At 47.1% G+C, this 7,401-nt stretch overlaps 1 long non-coding RNA gene across 1 annotated transcript in view; it reads right to left on the bottom strand.

Moving 5' to 3' along the window:
* Nucleotides 1-7,401, bottom strand: part of LOC122675513 — a 50,137-nt gene that overhangs the window by 7,414 nt on the left and 35,322 nt on the right. The gene's annotated exons all lie outside the window — the stretch shown is intronic.

Below are 7,401 nucleotides of genomic sequence, written 5' to 3'. Positions count from 1 at the left end.
GGTGCACAGAGGGATGCCTGGAGGTGAGACTAAGATCCAGGAGCAGGCAGACTTTGACCCTCAGGGTGGAGCTGGTCCAGGAGTGGCTGCCCAGTGCAAACGTGACAGCCAGGCAATGTGTTTTGTACAGAAACTAGTGAAACTCACTAACATCCTCTGGTGACCATAGCTCCCCCTTCTTGTTACATGTGATGGAGGAAATCAGGAGCAACTGGTCAAGGAGGTGCCAGAGGGGAGAACGATAAACAGAAGACAGTAAAGGAGCAGACAGTGGAATCAAGTCACCGCAGAAGCATAACCTGTCAGACGGTCAGCATCACAAGGCCAAGGCATGGGCCCGCAGTCGTCCAGTGCTCCAGTGGCAGCACAGACCTCAGACTTCCTGACTCCCCGTCAGACACTGTCTAGAATGTAAATGGAAATAAAGTCGTAGGCAGCAAACCTGAGCTTTCCCTTTCCATGGTTTTCTAACTCTCTCTGGTCTCTGTCACTGGACATCTGTGAACTTAACTCTTATTCTCCGACTTCTTTTAAACCTAACCATTTCCTGCCACAAAACAAAAACCCCCAGGTCATTCCCTGTTTTAAGAGGAAGTGAAAAGCAGCGAAACATGACGGAAATGACAATCTTTGCTTTTAGTTCCAATGGTAGGACACAATTTAAAATATGTGATAGAGATGTCCCTGGTGGCACAGATCCCTGGCCTGGGAAGACTCCACGTGTTGCGGAGCAGCGAAGCCCGTGGGCCACAACTCCTGAGTCCTCATGGCACAACTACCAACGTCTACGTGCTCCAAGGACCTCGAGCCACAGCGGATGAGCCCATGTGATACAACTCCTGAAGCCCCTGCATCTGGAGCCTGTGCTCTGCCACAAGAGAAGCCACGCGATGAGAACTGTGAGCACGCGACTAGAGGGCAGCCCCTGCTCGCCACAGCCAGACAAAGCCTGGACACAGCAAGACAGACCCAGCACAGCCAAAAAGCAGTCAATTAATCTTTTAAAAAACACAGTGATAAGCATTTGTCAAAACTCATCTCATGACCCACCTATGTACCATATTTTAAAAAAAAAGAAGAAGAAGAACTTTCCCATGCTAGTTCTGTATTCTAATTTGATAGAAATCTGGCTGATCAAGCAAGATGGTAGATTCAGCCTGTATCTTACAGTGCCTGCGCCATTCTAAAGAAAAGAAACAAAGATTCTAATACACCTTGAAGAAAATTAATACTCATTAATTCTGGGGTGCAGGAACCTGGTATGTGTTATATTAGTATTAACATTATGCTCTGTTTTTTTTTTAAAAAATTTGTTTTTAACCAATTGAGATGACGGGTTCCCGACTTTTCCGAGAGCAGGAACTGGCCTTGGTTTCCCTGGATTCTTAAGATTTAGAGGACTGACAGGATGGTGTCCTCACAGCAAACTGTCCAGTGCAAATCATGGGAAAACTGAGAAGAGGCCATGGAACCACCATTGCATGCTGGAACACACCCAAGCAGAAGCTGAAACCCCACCCTCAAACAGCGGGGCTTCCCGCGCGGCACTGGTGGTAAAGAGGTAGGAGACACGGAGACGCAGGCTCTACCCCTGGGTCGGGAGGAGGGCCCGGCAGCCCACTCCAGTGTTCTTGCCTGGACAGCCCCGTGGGCAGAGGAGCCTGGCGGGCTACAGCCCATGGGGTCACAGAGAGTGGGGCAGGACTGAGTGACCACACACGCACTTGTCTCAGCATGCACTTTGTCTCATCCAAAAGAAGGGCAATGCCAGAGAATGTTCCAACTACCGCACAACTGCACTCATCTCACACGCTAGTAAAGTAATGCCCCAAATTCTCCAAGCCTGGCTTCAACAGTACGTGAACCATGAACTTTCAGACATTCAAGCTAGATTTACCAAAGGCACAGGAACCAGAGATCAAATGGCCAACATTTGTTGGATCATAGAAAAGAGAATTCCAGAAAAACATCTACTTCTGCTTTATTGATTATTGCAAAGCCGTTGTGTGGATAACAACAAACTGTGGAAAATTCTGAAAGAGATGGGAAAACCAGACTACCTTATCTGCCTCCTGAGAAATCTGTATGCAGGTCAGGAAGCAACAGTTTGAACATGGAACAACAGACTGGTTCCAAATTGGGAAAGCAGTACATCAAGGCTGTATATTGTCACCCTGCTCATTTCTATGCAGAGTTCATCATGTGAAATGCCGGGCTGGAGGAAGCACAAGCTGGAATCAAGATTGCCGGGAGAAATATCAATAACCTCAGATATGCAGATGACACCACTCTTATGGCAGAAAGAGAAGAGGAAGTAAAGAGCCTCTTAATGAAAGTGAAAGAGGACAGTGAAAAAATTGGCTTAAAACTCAACACTCGAAAAACAAAAATCATGGCATCAAGTCCCATCACTTCATGGCAAATAGATGGGGAAACAATGGAAACAGTAACAGACTTAATTTTTGTGGGCTCCAAAATCACTGCAGATGGTTTTAAAAGATGCTTGCTCCTTGGAAGAAAAGCTATGACCAATCTAGACAGCATATTAAAAAGCAGAGACATTACTTTGCTGACAAAGGTCTGTCTAGTCAAGGCTATGGTTTTTCCAGTGGTCATGTATGGATGTGAGAGTTGGACTATAAAGAAAGCTGAGCCCCAAAGAATTGATTCTTTTGAACTGTGGTGTTGGAGAAGACTCTTGAGAGTCCCTTGGACTGCAAGGAGACCCAACCAGTCCATCCTAAAGGAAATCAGTCCTGAATATTCATTGGAAGGACTGATGCTGAAGCTGAAACTCCAATACTTTGGCCACCTGATGTGAAGAGCTGACTCACTGGAAAAGACCCTGATGCTGGGAAAGATTGAGGGCAGGAGGAGAAGGGGACGACAGAGGATGAGATGGTTGGATGGCATCACCAAGTCAATGGACATGAGTCTGAGTAAACTCCAGGTGTTGGTGATGGATAGGGAAGCCTGGAGTGCTGCAGTCCATGGAGTTAGAGTCAGACACGACTGAGCGACTGAACTGAACTTGTCTCAGCAGCAGAGTCCTGCACTTCCTGTAAAATACCATTCCAAGGAAATCCTCCTTGTCCCTGACTTCAGGCTCCCAGGGCTTGCCTGGGAGTGTGACCTTGGGTCCATGAGGTGACCTCTCTGGTCCCAAATATCCTGATCTGCAACACTTGAAGGTTCATTTTCTAAATGTTTTTGCTCTAGTGCTAATTTCATGAGACAGCTGAGCTACGTAAGTTTAAAGCTGAGGTTGTAAGTCATTCCAGCAGGGCTCTGGATGCCGTGGTTCAGGGATAATTGACCCAGTGTGTCATTCAGAGTTAGCAGGTGAGTCACGCTCTAGCTGATTCTCAGTTCCCACGGTTCAGAGCCAAGGATGGGACTCAGGCACTGAAGTCAGCTTTGCTTTGTAGTTCTGGCTTGAGGGGCCTGTGGCCTTGACTTTTCCTGACTCATGCATTCTGCGTTTGAAGTATGATTATAATTTCACTGACCTGTGCTGGCCCCGAAGAAAGGGAGCCAAGAGTTCTTCAAGAATAGGAAATCTCACAGCCCTCAGTATTAAACTTTCTGCTGCTGCTCCTCATTTGGAGCTTATAATTTACGAGGACTTTTCTGGTGGTCCAGTGGTCAAGAATCTGCCTTATGATGCAGGGGACAAGGGTTCCATCCCTGGTCAGGGAACTAAGATCCCACATGCCGAGGGGCAACTACTGAGTCCTTAAGCCACAATTTGAGAGCCTGTGTGCTCTTGAGCCCTGCTCTGCAGCAAGAGAATCCCTCACATCACAAGGAAGATATAGCACAGCCAAAATAAAAATAAATAAAACCTTTAAAAAAAAATTCTTCTCTGTGAATACATTTGTCTTGGAGTCTCCAAAAGACAGGGCAAGAAAGAATGTTAGACCCTGCTGATACCAACACCTGCTACCACTATCACTGTTTTACAGAATGAATAGATGAATGGAGACATACAGAAGGGAAGTCACTGGCCTTAAAAAAAAAAAACTAGTTAAAATTTTCCATGGAGATAACATGGTGTCTCCTGTATTGAATGTGAAAGTCACTCAGTCATGTCCGACTCTTTGTGACCCCATGGACTGTACAGCCCATGGAATTCTCCAGGCCAGAATACTGGAGTGGGGGAGCCTTTCTCTTCTCCAGGGGATCTTCCTAACCCAGGGATCGAACCCAGGTCTCCCGAATTGCAGGCGGATTCTTTACCAGCTAAGCCCCAAGGGAAGCCCATCTGTATTGAACCAAAGGGGAAAAACTATAAAACTATTTAATCTAAAAACTGACATTTTTATGATATTTAAGACAAATGAAAGAAAGTTGCCCCTAGTCGTGATTCCACCAGCTTCTTCCCACCCCACTGCCACCACCCGGGCCCTGACCACCATCAGAACTCCTAACCGCCTGGCCTGCCTCCCTCCTATCCTGCTCCAGCCCCGTCTACACAGGCAATCACAAGGCTTTTAAATCAAAACTGATGGCGCCACAAACTCGGCAGTATTTTCTCTCCAGCAAGCCTTGTTCTTTCCCTTCACACCACTTTCCACAATGGCAAATGGATATTTTATTTGTTCAACATCTGCCCCCACCCCCTTGACAAAGTCTAGGGTGAAAGAGACTGTGAAGGTTCTGTTTGTCCCTAGTATCCCCAGCACCCGGGCATCTATTAATACTGACTGAATAAATTACTCCTAACGATTAGTCTCAGAGCAGCGCTTAAGAACCCATACCTTCTTCTCTGTTTTTAATAACAAAAACCCCCAGGGAATTTCCAGAGGTAGGCAGGGAACAGAGATGGGGAGATAATCAGACAGACAGTCCTGAGAAGGGAGGAAGCAAGGGTTTCTCTGGCCCGCCATCCTCTAGGCAAGGACACTGGCCCGAAAGTCCTGCGCCTTGACAAGGCTTACGTCACCGTGTCAGCCGACACTGAGATCAAAGGCGGTCTCTGCTTTGTGCAGAGGACAGAGATCAAGGTCGCCCTGACTCACAGGGCGCTCTATCAGATTAGGCCAGGGCACTCTGTCAGATTAGGCCAGCCTGGAAAGTCCACCAAGGTAAGAGCAGTTGCCATTTGTTGGGCACCTGTTGGTACAAAGCGCTTGGTCTATATTAACCCATTTAATCCTCCCATGTCCCAGTGCAAGAAAGGCTTACTGTCCTCAATTTGGAGCTGAGGAAATGAAGACGCAGAGAGGTTAAGTAACTTGCCTGAACTCACACAACTGGCAAGCAACAGAACTGGGATGTGAGCCCAGGCCTACTCCATGCTTCTTTCACCATGGCCCACGGTCCATCGTGTTGGCATTTAGCCTTTACATATTTTGACCATCAACAGAAATACAGATGGAGATGACAGGATATAGGGATGCAGGAAGCTTGGTGGAAACAGAACAGAATGCCTGTGCTTTAGAACTTCTTTCTCTACGGTCACAGCATGTTAGAAGGGGACAGAGACCTAGAGATCATTCGGACGCTGACTATTCAAAGTGTGGTCCATGGACCCACAGCATCGGCACCACCCGGGAGCTTGTTAGAAGTATAGCATCTCAGGCACACCCAGGCCTGCTGGATCAGAATCTGCATTTTAACACAGACCCAAGCGGACTGAATGCAGTTCCAGTTTGCGAAGCATTGGTGTAGACTAGGGGTTCTCAACCCACTTGCCCCTTAGAATCGCCGGGGGAGCTCTAACATGTTAGGACCTGAACTGGAATCCCTGGCGGCAGTAGGGCTGTGCTTCCATCTTCTTTCTCAGCTTCCCCGCAGAGTCCAGCACGCAGCCAGAGCCGAGAACTACCGATCTAGCCAACTGCATGGCCTTCTTTTCTCTTCCCCTTGTTTTTACACTACAGTTACAACACGTGAAGTGACCTACCCAGCATGATGAAAAGTGTGTGGACCTGAGAGATTAAACAGGTCAAGATTCAGATCCTTGATTCTGCCACTTATTAGCAGTGATGCTTTAGGCAAAACACTAGTCTCCTTGGATCTCAGTTTCCACATTTACAAAATGGAGGTAATAAAGCCCACCTTACGGGGTTACTGTGAGAAATACCAGCAAAGTATGGAGGATGGAATGCTTGCACTTGGGTGTAGTAGGACCCTAATAACCGGCAGCTACCCTGACTGCCCAAGTCAGAGCACCCCAGGGTGGCGGCAGATGGCTGTCCCAGGAGCAGAGAGCTGGCACATCACAATTCTTCCCCAAATATTCTCCAAGTATGGGGCCAATGCATTGAAAGACATTCATTAAGACTAAGATGAAAAGGCTGAGCACCAAAGAATCAATGCTTTCAAACAGTGGTGCTGGAGGAGACTCCTGAGAGCCCCTCGGACAGCAAGATCAAACCAGTCAATTCTAAAGGAAATCGACCCTGAATATTCATTGGAGAGACTGATGCTTGAATATTCATTGGAGAGACTGATGCTGAAGCTGAAGCTCCAATACTTTGGCCACCTAATATGAAGAGCAGACTCACTGGAGGAGACCCTGATCCTGGGAAAGACTGAAGGCAGAAGAAGAAGAGGGTGAAGAGGATGAGATGGTTGGATGGCATCGTCGACTCAATGGGCATGAATCTGAGCAAACTCCAGGAGACAGTGAGGGACAGGGAAGCCTGGCGTGCTGCAGTCCATGGGGTCACAGAATCAGACGCAGCTTAGTGACTGAACAACAACAACCGTGAAAATATGCAGAAGAAGAGGTTGGAAGTGAGACCCAAGGGGGAAAGAGCAAAGGCAGCCTCCTCTCCCTCATGTTCCAGCCACTCCGCCCCCCTGCACCAGCTGGTACCTCCAGCCCTGCTCTGCTCCCTGCCCCCTCTGTTCCCGACGGCCACCCTGGTTGGAGAAACAGCTCATGCCAGGGGTCAGAGACCTACAGTCACTGAGGTGTGTTTGTTTGTTGTTTGTTGTGGTTTGTTTTTTTAAACTTACAAAAAAACACTTTCCATACTGCATGTTTATATCTGTATTTACTGGAATAGCAGAATTAACACAGGTAAAAAGAGCTCCTTTGACCGAAACTCCATAAGAAAACACAAAACGTGGCTTTGCATCTTTACCTGAGAAAGTCCAGGTCAAAGGGTGTAAGAAGGAAAGGTGTTCTCACTCTTCTTTTAGCAGTTTTTTTTTTTTAAAAACATGTTTTGCTGTGGTAAAATTAGTTAACATCAAATTACCATTCCAACCATTTTCAGGTGCCCAATTCGGTGGTATTAAGTACACTCCCATAGTTTGCATCGTTTTCAGAGTTTTATTCTATTCCCTTTTCTCCCCCACACACACCTACATGTGTGCACACACAGTATCCTCACAACTTTTCAGCTCTGGGACCTTTCACTTGTAAAATTAGAGATGACCTGCAGA

The sequence above is a fragment of the Cervus elaphus genome, chromosome 19 (assembly GCF_910594005.1).
Source record: "Cervus elaphus chromosome 19, mCerEla1.1, whole genome shotgun sequence".
Taxonomy (NCBI): domain Eukaryota; kingdom Metazoa; phylum Chordata; class Mammalia; order Artiodactyla; family Cervidae; genus Cervus; species Cervus elaphus.
The sequence above is the reverse complement of the archived record's forward strand: the minus strand, read 5'-3'. Positions and strand labels throughout refer to the sequence as shown.